At 35.8% G+C, this 13,472-nt stretch overlaps 1 protein-coding gene and 1 long non-coding RNA gene across 2 annotated transcripts in view; both read right to left on the reverse strand.

The window, feature by feature from the left end:
* Window positions 1-13,472, reverse strand: part of bcl2a (BCL2 apoptosis regulator a) — a 91,418-nt gene that overhangs the window by 13,085 nt on the left and 64,861 nt on the right.
* Window positions 632-4,465, reverse strand: LOC147838069 (uncharacterized). Its single transcript, XR_015525097.1, has 3 exons — window positions 1,704-4,465; window positions 809-1,386; window positions 632-722 (listed from the first exon to the last, which is right to left on the reverse strand). It is a non-coding gene; the product is annotated as an uncharacterized LOC147838069 (long non-coding RNA).

The following is a 13,472-nucleotide window of genomic DNA, read 5'->3' on the forward strand; positions in this document are numbered from 1 at the left end:
TCCTTACTCCGGCATATAGTATATCAGATACGCAGTCACGATTTGTCCATGACGCATGAGTGACTGTGTTTACATTTGCACCAATAATGTGATTATTTGCAATAGGTGTAAGGGCTTTATTGAATTAAGATGTTTACCTGACACAAGCAAATCACTCCCACTTACACGCAACTTTATTTATTCTGACTTCATACTAAGAAATGTAGTTATATTTAGAGAGGAGAGTAAACTGTCACAGAGTTCATTCATGAAGTTGTGTGATGATGTCATCCCCAGCTCCAGCGTCTGTGTATTTGAGCAAGCATTTGGTGAAGAGAATGAAGCAATGATCATAGCACATTATTTTTGTTGAGCATGTAAACAAGATGACCAATCAGCAATGTTCAACAATACACTCAACTGTACGCAAAATGCAAGCGGAAAATGCTGTTGTCATCATATTTTTATCATATTATATGATTATTTTATGATGAGTATGATTTATGTTTGTTATGTATGCATGTAATAGTATTTTGGTCAAAAATAATATACAAATTTAACTAATTTATTTAAACCCAAAGCTTACAGAAAGAAAAAGTTTTTTTTTTTATTATATTTTTTTTTAACAAAAGGCTGGACGCAGCCTACATTAATTATTACACAGCTGTCTAGAATACTCGATTCTGATTGGTCAGTTGCAACATTTCAAGTTATGTTATCCTGAGATAACAACCCCGGGGGCACTTTTGGTCATTTTGGAAGTGCACTTTCTATCAAGACTAAAAAGGGCATGTGCCCTGCACAAGTTGAGCCCTATGTGTGCATGTGCCTGCTCATTCGAGAACTTCGAATTATCTTACCGTCAGTGATTCATATCCATATACATATATCCAGTTTTTAACTGTTTAGTGCCCTCTTGTGAATCAAAATGTATAGGTTTAGTGTATGCTTAATTTACATAGTTTCATTTTTGTCAGCATTGTGTTTTTGATTGTTTGTTGTGACTGAATAATACGCAGGTTAGTCTATAATTTAACCTATACATCTGTTTTTGTTTCTGCTAGCTTTGCATTTAATTAAATGATGAATAAACTATTATGGTTTAGAACAACTTTTGTGTCTAATTTTTTTTATGTTTTGTGGTAAGAAGTTGTGTAATAAGTGGGATAAAGTACATCCAGGATGATTGTTTTCTCAGAATAAAGCTCTTCAGTCGACTTTTTTTTTCAGTCAACTTTTTTTTCTGCAATAAAAACCTCCTAATTGTACTTTATCATTAACAAAACATACCTTAGAATGTCATGACGGGACATCGGCCTGGTAAAAGATTCTCAAGGTATGATAACCATGGATAAACATATATATATATCACGGTTTCATGGTATTATACATTCATTGATTCATTTTCTTGTCGGCTTAGTCCCTTTTTTAATCTGAGGTTGCCATAGCAGAATACACCGCTAACTTATCCAGCACGTTTTTACGGAGCAGATGTCCTTCCAGCTGCAACCAATCTCTGGGAAACATCCAAACACACACACACACACACACACATTCATACACTACGGACAATTTAGCCTACCCAATTCACCTGTACCGCATGTGTTTGGACTGTGGGGGAAACCCAAAACGAACGCAGGGAGAACATGCAAACTCCCCAAAGAAATGGTAACTGTACGGAGGTTCGAACCAGCTACCTTCTTGCTGTGAGGAGACAGCACTACCTACTGAATATGTACTTTTCAATGTCTGGGTAAAAAAATAACAACTTTAACCGCCCCATTTAACCCAATATAAGAAACATTTAAAATCTTTTGGATCAATAGCTTTTGATGTGAAGGGTCCATGAGATACTGTTGCCCTAAAAAATTAAATTAAACTGTTGTAAAAAACAATTTTAAAAATAATATACTGTACGCTACATACTAATTATTACATTTACCAAACAAACGGCATGACAGAAAATTTAAGCAATTTTATAACATTGACTCTTCCAAACCATGGTAAACCTTGAAACCTTGAAAATGGGTTATCATCCCATGCTAAAAATCTTTATCAGCCATGTCTGATAATCTTTTACATTTGTAGATACAAGTTATTAATGTTCAATTGCGCATGGACGTCATTAACGTTCATAGTTTTATTGGAAACCTCTCTGCTACTGTGCTTGATGAAACAGAACAGAAGATCAGTTTGCTGTCCAGGATTGGTGTGTTGCGTTGTGATATCTTCTCACTCAACCATTACAATTAGCTAATGAACATATACATATTTAAATTATATCAATAAAGATGAATGCAGTGGGTGCATAACGACATCATGGAGGTTATAGAGTAGACACTGGCTTTTTAACACTCTTAAAATTTAATTAATATCCAAAATATATGCACTTACGTAAATAAAATTACATTTACAGTAACAAAAATGATGTATGTAGCAGTTACTATATTAATAAACGATCAATCATTGATTAATCCTACTATCCTTTTCTTTACATTAAAAAAAATCTTAATCTGGGTGAGGATGGATGCAATTTCAGTGTCCTTTGCACATCCTGACATGCTGGTGACACTGAAGTAGACACATCTTGCATTATTAAGTGTGCCCACCTCCTATGCCAGAGAAGTCGGTTCGAATCAGTATCATGTACTGAAGCGAACAGTGCCATGGCTGTCATGATTCTTACACCCCTACAGCCTCAAAAGGCAAGAACTAGTTGCTCAGGACAAGTTCTGCATCAAGTGTGTCAGTTTCATCACATCCTCAGATTGAGCGTGAGGCCAAGAGATGAGCTAATGCATAACCAGCTGACCATCTTTACCTTCAAAAAGGAAGAGATAGAGTTACTTCTGTTTTTTTTTTCAAAGAGCGTGCATTCACGTAGTGTCTCATCGCAAAGGAAGTTTTTCATGACTTCTGTAATCAGAATCTGATCTCATGAATTTTCAAATGAAGCCAAAAGCAGTCAAAGCACGGATGCTTCCTTCCTCATTCATCATTCAGAGACACGACTGTCTGTGGCCGTTATGCTGATAATGCCAGAAACCGCAGGACAACCCGGAGAATTTTCTATGGACAGCAGAGTGACAACTTCAATACAATATTTCTCAATTAGATCAACTCATTTAAAACCAAATTAACCAAAATTTTAAGATTTTAAGCATATATTCAATTTAGAAGTTTGAGATTGTTTTAGAATTTTTCATTGTTTTTAAGAAAATTTGACAGAGAAAGCAGTAAATACAGTAAAACAATTACAGTAAATTATATCAAGAAAACAGTAGATACATTAAACAAATATTGGGTAACATTATAATAACTGCACAATATGAATAATCTAATAAGTATTAGCAAATAGTTAATTCATTATTTGTTAAGCATTAACTCTACATTAACAGGGTTTCTGCAGATATCATAATGTCAAATTTAAGACTTTTAATTTTTAAGACCATTAAGCATAAAATTTTATATTTTATACCACAATATCAAAAACACGCATACACATTAAGCGAAAGTGCTAAATCACAAAATTAGTGGTAAAATAAATGTATTCAAATTCAACAGTTCTAAAGACAGGTTAGATGCACCTTAACATCTTAAGGCTGTTTTATACTTTCGCCTGGCGCCGCATCGCGCACCTCATGAAATGTATGAGGCTTTTATCCTTGATTTGTTCGCCATTGAGGTGTTCTTTTAAATAAAAAGGGGCGGTCAAAAGAAACAGACAGTAAAATCAGATGAATAAACAGAGAAGTAGAAAGTTTTCAGAACTAGGTCATATCATTAATACCATTCAAGAACTATAAACTAATAGTTTTTTTATTAATTCATTAATTTATTCATTTTCTTATCGCTTAGTCCCTTTATTATTCTGGGGTCGCCACAGCGGAATGAACCGCCAGCTTATCCAGCACATTTTGTTATGCAGCGGATGCCCTTCCAGCCGCAACCCATCTCAGGGAACCATCCACACACACACACATACATACTCATCCACTACGGACAATTTAGCCTACCCTTTTCACTTGTACCGCATGTCTTTGGACTCTGGGGGAAACCGGAGCACCCGGAGGAAACCCACGCAAATGCAGGGAGAACATGCAAACTCCACACAGAAATGCCAACTGAGCTGAGGTTCTAACTAGCGGCCCAGCGACCTTCTTGCTGTGAGAAGACAGCACTACCTACAGCGCCACTGCGTCGCTGTTTTTATTAATTTTATAATTTATTATAATGATTATAAAGATTTTTGTAACAATTCAAAAAAAAATTTAATCAAACTCTGATGCATCACTTGCTTTTCTTTATATCTCTGTCAGTTCTACCTATTTTAGTTAAATATTAATGGCAACAGAACATTGGTTGTTCAACAATTATATTATTTATTATGGCAAGAATAAAAGCAAAAAAAAGTACACTTACTAAAAAATACTTTTTTTTCTTTTTGCCCACTAAACAATTCACACATTACTGTCTGGCAAGTTCCTGTCCTCTAGTTATAAGCAGTATTAAATGAACAAAACATGTGCATTCTTATCTAAAAAGTACAATTATTTAAAGTTTAAACATAGCTGGATAACAGAAGAGTCAAAATACAACATAAAATTGGATAAAACAACACCAATATAATAATTTAGCAATATATAATGATACAAAATTACAATGTTTAAACTGCATATTAACTTTATTTTAGATAAGGTTGCAAAGATGTATTTTTATTTGATTCAGTTTCATTTGTGTATCTCCATATAAATAGAAATTAACAGTCATTATAATTTAAATAAAATTAAATAAAATATTTTCTAAAATTCTGTTAAGAATGTAACTGAGCCTTTAATCGTCATTAACAAGGGATTTATAAAGCATAATTAGTCCCCACTTTAGATTAGGTCACAAAACTGGATGAAGTTGAATTAATAAAGCATTTATTAACATACAAATTAACTATTAATTTCCCCTAAGGCTCTGAAACAGTCTCCCATTGAACATCAGGATTTATCTATCCTTGGATACTTTTAAATCTAACTTAAAAACTTATTTTTACTCCCTTGCCTTTGAGTGACTCATACATGTAATCTCTTATCTGTATTTTAGTATTACATATATACATATTTCCTTTCCTTAAATTTTTAATACAAGTATTATTTTCTTAAATATATTATTTCACTGTAAAGCACGTTGGTTCAACTACGGTTGTATAAAATTGTGCTCTATAAATAGTTTGCCTTGCCTAACTTTTTAATATATGCCTGAATAATAAGAATTATAAATGTTCATTTGAATGTTTGAATGTTCATTTGAAATGTTTATTTACTTACGCATTCTGAATGATCTTAAAAACCATCAACTACTGTCAAATACCTGGTTTGTAAATGATGCAATACATACTTAATTTAGTAATGGAGAAATAATAATTAACAAAGTTAATTAAGCACATTATATACTGTAATAGAACATTTGTAGCTGTATTTATAAAGCGCTTACTAACGTCTGTTAATGTACTGTAGTTGCTTAACAAATATTCAATTAACTATTTGCTAATGCTTAATAAATGATTCATAGTGTGCAGTTATTATAAAGTGTTACCCAAAAGACAAATGATAATATTTTTCCGTTTGAATACTTTTTCAGCATCAACACCTAGTCTTCAATGCTAAAACAATGCTAAATGTTGAACTTTTCAGAATTGTTTTATATATGTAGGTTATAGAAAAATAAGAGAATAAAAGAATTATGAAGACACAGCTCTTATTTGAAAAATAATAATTTGTAATGACATTATAAAATGTCAATTTAAAGTCTAAAAGTATTTATTTAATAACAAATTCTTAAAAATATAATATAAAAAATATATAATAAAACATAATTCAACTTCAACTCTCAACTGAGAATATACCAAAACCTAAAATTATCTAAAAAAATATATTATATGACATGATATTTTGATTGCTATAGCTATTAAAACTCAACTCTTCAAATGTAGAGACGGAACAAAGAACATTTTCTCCTTTTGTCACTCGCGCACAGGAAACACAACAGGAATCATTCTAATTTAAATGCATATTAAACACCCACAGAGGAACTGACCCGTGAATGTGAATCAGCCACGTTTGTCAGACTTTTCAATCACAACAGCGCAGACTTAATAAATCATCAGACTAGCAAAACAAATCCTGCATAACTACAGGGATGAACCTGCCGTCTGCCACAGATGGCGAACAGACCCACAAGTCTTCATATTCATTATAAACGAGCCTCTGCTTACGAGAACAACAGCATCGTCCAACGAGCGTCTCATCCCTCTCAAACAGACTGTTGCTGTTTCGTGCTCAGTAGTATAACAGGATCAAGGAGCCAGGAGCAGCTGAAATCGCAAAGCTGAGCAGTAAGAGGAGGAAACCCTATTACTGTGAAACCTATGGAGACACAGATAAGACACTCTCTGCCAACTCAGTCCCTTGTTAGACACAGCGGTCAGTGCTGAAATGGCATCTGACCCTGACCAAAGCTCAAACGCTGGTGTGTGGCCATCCTCCAGAAATCAGCAGGTCAAAGCTAACAGAGCTGAGAAATGGACAACCGAGGCTCGTTGGGAATATGTGGCTGGCAAACCTGAATTATAAAGTAATGTTTTTTTCATATGCTAGTACCAGTATGTTAGTCTTCAAGGATATCTATAAGCTAGTGGGGTACAAAACAATGACAAAATTCATGTTTACAAGATAACAAATCAATATAAACATGTAAAGCTTGTGGTTTGTCCCTTCTGCCCAAATGAATCAACGTTTTTTTCACGTCACCTTATACTACAGTTTCTCATCAAAACCTGACTAATCAATTGCTCTCTAGTATTTGACATGTTCCGCCCCCTCAACACGCTTCTTATTTGATGCGCTTGAGCTCAAACCCTCTCACTGACAGAGGAGTAATGAAACAAAATGCTATAGGCTGCTTTTTAAAAGGGGACGTGCTACTCTGTCCCACCCTCTCTTCATTTTAAGCGTGGTTTGTACTTCTGCATGAGTGATCTGCGTGACTCACGGTGCATGCGTTGCCATGCGTTTATGCTTCTGCGCTAACACTTTTTATTGCTCTGCAATAGCATTTCTGAAACGCTATCTGGCAGTGGGCTTTTTCTAGTTCTTCTATGTCGAGTTTTTTTTTGCTGGTGTTACGTTTTTTCTAAACGCTAACTTAATGTAGAAGTAGCTCAAGCTCATTCATTTTGAGGTGGGAACTGGAGCATGCAACAACTTTAATCATAAGGTAAACACAAAACAAAACTTTTCATCTGGAGCTCCTTCATGGGACTCGACACTTTTAAACACCTGCTCCAACAGGTTCGTGTGGCTCTCGGTCCCGCCCACATTTGTCAGTGCTACCATGCTGACCAATAAAAGAGCTTGTGCTACACAATGTTTTGATGTGTAGTTACATTTTTTTAAAGGTGCGCATCAGCAGGCTGTGCCAGAGCATACGCGTGTACTTGAAGCATAAGTAGAAATCAGCCTTTACAGTTGAGATTGCGTCAAACATTGATTAAAAAATGCACATTTTAAAGCACTTCATGGGACCTTTAAATATCATGTCCTAGGGTGCAATTGGCTACAAATATCAGGATCTATAAGTAAACATTTCACTAATTTTCTACGAAGACAAACTGATTTTTAGGAGTAACTGTTAGATATTTAAAGACAAGCCAAATGTGAACTCTGAAGTTATTAAACATGTTGATTAAAGATGTTTTTGATGAATTCAGCTGGTTTTAAAACCAACTGCTTAATAGCAGACTTAATGCATGAAAAACGACATTATCAATGTTAATATACAAAAAATTCTGAGTTGAAGTAAACAAAGTATGTGAAACGTGATCTTCAACTCTATAAAGTCCCTTTCAAGGGACCTCTGGGCTGCTCATCCCAGACCAAAGTCCTATCTAAATGAATAGAGGAATCCTGAAATCTTGAAAACTGCCTGCTGAACTTACAATTAAACCACATATTTTAAACTTTGCAACATGGTTGTTGCCTTAATTACGTTAAAAACATGTTATTTCCAGTTTGCTACTGCGCATGCACAATGATTGGGATGGGACTGTAACGAGTGAGGCGGGGCTGAGAGCCATGAGGGCATACGAGGCGGTTGGCATGAGTGCTAATCAAAGACAACCAACACTATCACCTGTCTCGAGTCTCAAGGACGATCTCTGAATGTTAAAAGGTGGAGAAAGAAGAGAGAGGACCAGGCCTGGACACTTCCATGAGGAACTGCCGTCTGTTTGTTTTTTATTTATTAAAATGCTTTAAGGGGTGACAGTGGCGCAGTGGTTTGCACTGTCACATCACAGCAAGAAGGTCGCTGGTTGAAGTCCCGGCTGGGCCAGTTGGCATTTCTGTGTGGAGTTTGCATATTCTCCCCGTGTTAGCATGGATTTCCTCCACAGTTCAAAGACTATAGGTACTACAGGGGAATTGAATAAACTAAATTGGCCATTGTGTATGTGTGGGTGTGAATGCAAGAGTGTATGAGTGTTTCCCAGTGATGAGTTGTGGCTGTAAGGGCATGCGTTGCGTAAAACACATGCTAGATAAGTTGGCTGGTCATTCCACTGTGGCAACCCCTGATTAATTTAGGGACTAAGCTGAAAATAAAATAAATAAATAGATGAAAATGATTTTAAAGTTTGACAGTTCTCTGCCACCTTCCAGTTGGCAAAGTGGCCAATAACTTTCCTACAGACACCAATCTGTTTTACGAAAAGTAAAGTCTGGATGATGAAACTGGAAGGACAGGTTATTTGATGGGATGTGATGTCAGTTGCCCGGTCAAACTTAATGAGGGTACACTGTATTCCCAAAACAACAGGGGTTTCCGTAAGAAACAAACAAATCTGTTTTGACCTTTTTCTTCACATATGAGCGGACACAAGTAGTTTGAATGTTTTCTGCCGTTTATTATTCCTAGTCATTTCTCCCATAGACCCCTACCTCAAAATAATCGTGTGGCTATAGTGGCAATACTGAGCACTGCACTTTTTCCCATGCATAAAAAAGTGAGTGTCTTTGAAATCTTTGGCTTTACTCTCTTTCATGAAGCACTACTAATGATGTACTTAAATCTCCCTACACTTTCTAAGCTTTTAGTTTTATCCTTTTTTAATGATTTAATTGGTTCTATAGTGAAATATCCAGTGTCTGGTGCTAAATACTGTGATGCATTCCAAAAACAACAAAAAACTACAGTTGAAGTCAGAATTATCAGCCCCCTTTTGATTTTTATTTTCTTTCTTAAGTATTTCCCAAATGATGTTTAACAGAGCAATAAAATTTTCACAGTATGTCTGATAATATTTTTTTCTTCTGGAGAAAGGCTTTTTGTTTTATTTTGGCTAGAATAAAAGCAGTTATTAATTTTTTAAAAACTATTTTCGGGACAAAATTATTAGCCCCTTTAAGCTAATTTTTTTTTCGATAATCTACAGAACAAACCATCATTATACAATAACTTGACTAATTACCCCAACCTGCCTAGTTCACCTTATTAACCTAATTAAGCCTTTAAATGTCACTTTAAGCTGTATAGAAGTGTCTTGAAAAATATCAAGTAAAATATTATCTACAGTCATCATGGCAAAGATAAAATAAATCAGTTATTAGAAATAAGTTTTTAAAACTATAATGCTTAGAAATGTGCTTAAACAATCTTCCCTCTATTAAACAGAAATTGGGGAAAAAATAAACAGGGGCGCTAATAATTCAGGGGGGCTAATAATTCTGACTTCAACTGTACAATAAAAAATGTTTAATATCAATGTAGCATTCTCACAATGTTTGTTATATGCATAACGGAAGTTCATAAATGAAATACAAATGGTTAATGCTGTATCTAGTTTGACATCAAAAGTATTTTACCCATAGTTTGCGCACAGTGAAACCATCAAAGTACTCTTTTTCATAAAGTGCACAAAGACAGATGCTTGAAAGATTCATCCTTGTTGATAGTTCTCGCCTATAAATGAGCGATAAAAACGTCTTTGTACTTGTTGATAAAACAACATTTGCTGAAGCAACTCTGCCATTTTAGCTTGTTTCCACATGTTTTGAGATCTTTTGTCAAGTGCAATACCGTAGCTGAGCTACCAAGCAAGCACACCACATGAAAAAAGCCATACATATGGAGATGAATAAGCGATGAAAACATTAAGATTTTTTCATTTACAAAACATGCACTTGAATACAATTAGTTTGCGGCCGTAACATATTAGTGAGCACAGAATTAAGCGTTTACTTAACAATAATATAACCTGCTATTAAACATAATTTGTGTGCCTCTGTTGTTCATTTAATCTGTAAAAGGTATGTACAGTACAAGCACGTTTATAAGCAAGCAGAAATATAGAGAGACTGGCATTAATGTGAAGCAAAAAAAGCGAGATTGCACCTTGACCTTGAAATCTGATGCATCCAAAAAAGGGTAAAGCTCTCCATTAAACTGACATTGCACTGAAAGAGACAAGGCTATGTCTCCAGGCTCTAGGCCTCCTATATTTAACAGCATTATTCATGCCCCCCCTCTTTCAAGCATCTTTCTCCCTCTCTCTAGTTTACATATTCTCTCTCCACCAGATATTCGCTATCGAATTATTTCATATACTGTGCCTGAGGCGGGTTTCATCATTCACTTTTTAAATCCTATCTAGTTAAATCTAATGCAACCAAAAAGAGAATATTGATTTTTTTGTTTTTTATTTATTATTTGATAGAACAATAGTAAAGTAAACACAGCCAGTCGAGTATTAAAAAAAAACTTTTACTGATAAATCTATGATTGTCAGTATGAAATATAGATAAGTTTGGTCATTTGAAAGAAAATGCTTTGCAATAACAATGCAATATAAAATGTTTAGAATTTGTTCACCCAAAACTGAAATTTATGTTAGTATTTTCACAACCTCATGTTTATTTCAAACATGTATAACTTCATTTCTTCTATGGAATACAAAAGAGATTCTTAAAAGATGTAAGGGTTCATTGTGATGACTGGTGCAAGGCTAAGAGCTGTGGGAGCAAAGGAAAACCAGTGGTGTAAGTTTTAATGAGTGTCACCCATGCGCCAACTTAGAGTTGAGTCCTGTGGAGGAGCTCCAGAAGGATGAAAAGAGTGAAAAAAAATTAGGAGAGGGACAGGCACGGTTTTTGTCTTTCTTATCCCTCAACAATGAACTTTTTTTTATACTGGTGTCAAAACCTGGGAATGAGGCACACATGAAGCCTCACCACTGAGAGATATTAAAAGTTAAAGCTCAGCGAGCAAAGTAATTGAGGCAGTTGAGGTTGATGAAGTGTTGAACTGGGGATAGGTGGTCGTGTAGCAATTGTAGCCATCCAGGCCATCATCCACTGAGGGGCAGCCAAGGCCACCACCATGCACCGCCAGTAAAGAAATTTCAGCTGGTGTAGAACTGAGTTGGTGTATTTGGAGAACTGGAAATATTGGAGTATTAAATAATAATACTCCAATATTTGGAGAACTGGATGGGGCAACCATTACTGCATCTAAAATGGTGAAAAGCCTTGGAGTAACAATTGATGACCAACTAAACTTCTCTGACCACATTTCTAGAACTGCTCGATCGTGCAGATTCAACCTCTATAACATCAGAAAGATCTGACTCTTCTTATCTGAACATGCAGCTCAACTCCTTGTTCAAGCTCTTGTTCTCTCCAAACTGGATTACTGCAACTCTCTACTAGCTGGGCTTCCAGCTAACTCTATCAAGCCTCTTCAACTGCTCCAGAACGCAGCAGTACGAGTGGTCTTCAATGAACCTAAACGAGCACATGTCACTCTGCTGCTAGTCCGTTTGCACTGGCTGCCAGTTGCTGCTCGCATCAAATTCAAAGCTCTGATGTTTGCCTACAAAGTGACTTCTGGCCTTGCTCCTTCTTATCTGCTCTCACTTCTGCAGATCTATGTGCCCTCCAGAAACTTGCGTTCTGTGAATGAACGTCGCCTCGTGGTTCCATCCCAAAGAGGGAAGAAATCACTTTCGCGAACGCTCACGCTCAATCTGCCCAGTTGGTGGAATGAACTCCCTAACTGCATCAGAACAGCAGAGTCACTCGCTATTTACAAGAAACGACTAAAAACTCAACTATTTAGTCTCCACTTCACTTCCTAATCTGCAGTTGCCTCTCTGAATATCACACTAACTGTACCCAAAAAAATAAAATAAAATACTAATACTACTAATACTTCCCTTCTTAGACTTTACAGACCTGAAACTTGCCTATAGCACTTATTCATTGTTGCTCTTAGTTGTGTAAATTGCTTCCTTGTCCTCATTTGTAAGTCGCTTTAGATAAAAGCGTCTGCTAAATGACTAAATGTAAATGTAAGTGTACATTTTTTCTTTTTCATCTCTAGTCCACTGCTTTGACGGTACCCCTGGGAATTTTTAGCACTGAAGGAATTAGGAGTTTATAATTCCTAAAATTACAGACACAACTAGAACTCAGTTATAAACTCCCTTTTAAGGCCGGGACATGCCAAGCTGACTAAACCAGCATGAACAAAACGGACAAAAAAACAACTAGAACCAGCACGAACAAAAACCAATTTTGTCACATTGTGTCTGCTGCGTCTGGTCCCACTTGGACCAAAATAACTGTGCATGAACACACCAAACAGACAGCAGCAGACTGAAACAAGAGCTTGTGTTGTGCTCCTGCGCGAGAAGTCATATGTTTCCACACCTGCAAGTGTTTTCTCATTCCACAAAGGAAAATCGGAAGATGAGATGTGCACATACACAGTGCAAACAAAGTAGCGTTTAGTACCATTATCACAGTACTTACCACTTACCATGGAGGGATTTGCTGGTGCCTACATGTCAGATAATGGCCGGAGTGATGCTGACCAATGGCCTGGCAATGCTTAATGGCCTACTGTCTGCCTTTAGGGGAACTAATTTAACTCCTACTTCAGAATAGGGTCTAAAAAGTCCTAATTCCCAAATGAAGGAATTACCTGTAATTTACTTTTACATTGATTGAGGGAACACACACCATATGAAACACACTTACAGTATAGTACATTACAGCGATACATGTATTAAGAAAGCGTAAGAAAGAGTAAATTTCATGTAGCCATGCAAATTATAGTAGGTACACTGAAAAAAAAATAATCAAAGATGATTCATTGGATTAACTAATTTATTTTACGCTAAGTGGTTATAAACAATTTATTTGGGCTGAATTTAAACAAATAAATTTAGTTGAACATTATTAAACTTAATTTGATTGTTTAAATTCAACACAAATAAATTGTTTGCAACAGTTCTGCATGCAACACTTTTTTTCAGTGTAATTTAGTCCCTTGACCCTTCTTTTTTGCTCTTTCAATTGCATAACTTTAATGGCCACGTTCTATTTCTGTTCTCTCGAAACCCACAACACGCAAAAACACAGCTTTGATCGTGGCGTCCTCCATCC

The sequence above is a fragment of the Danio rerio genome, chromosome 24, assembly GCF_052040795.2.
Source record: "Danio rerio strain M-AB ecotype USA chromosome 24, GRCz13ab, whole genome shotgun sequence".
In the NCBI taxonomy this organism is placed as follows: Eukaryota; Metazoa; Chordata; class Actinopteri; order Cypriniformes; family Danionidae; genus Danio; species Danio rerio.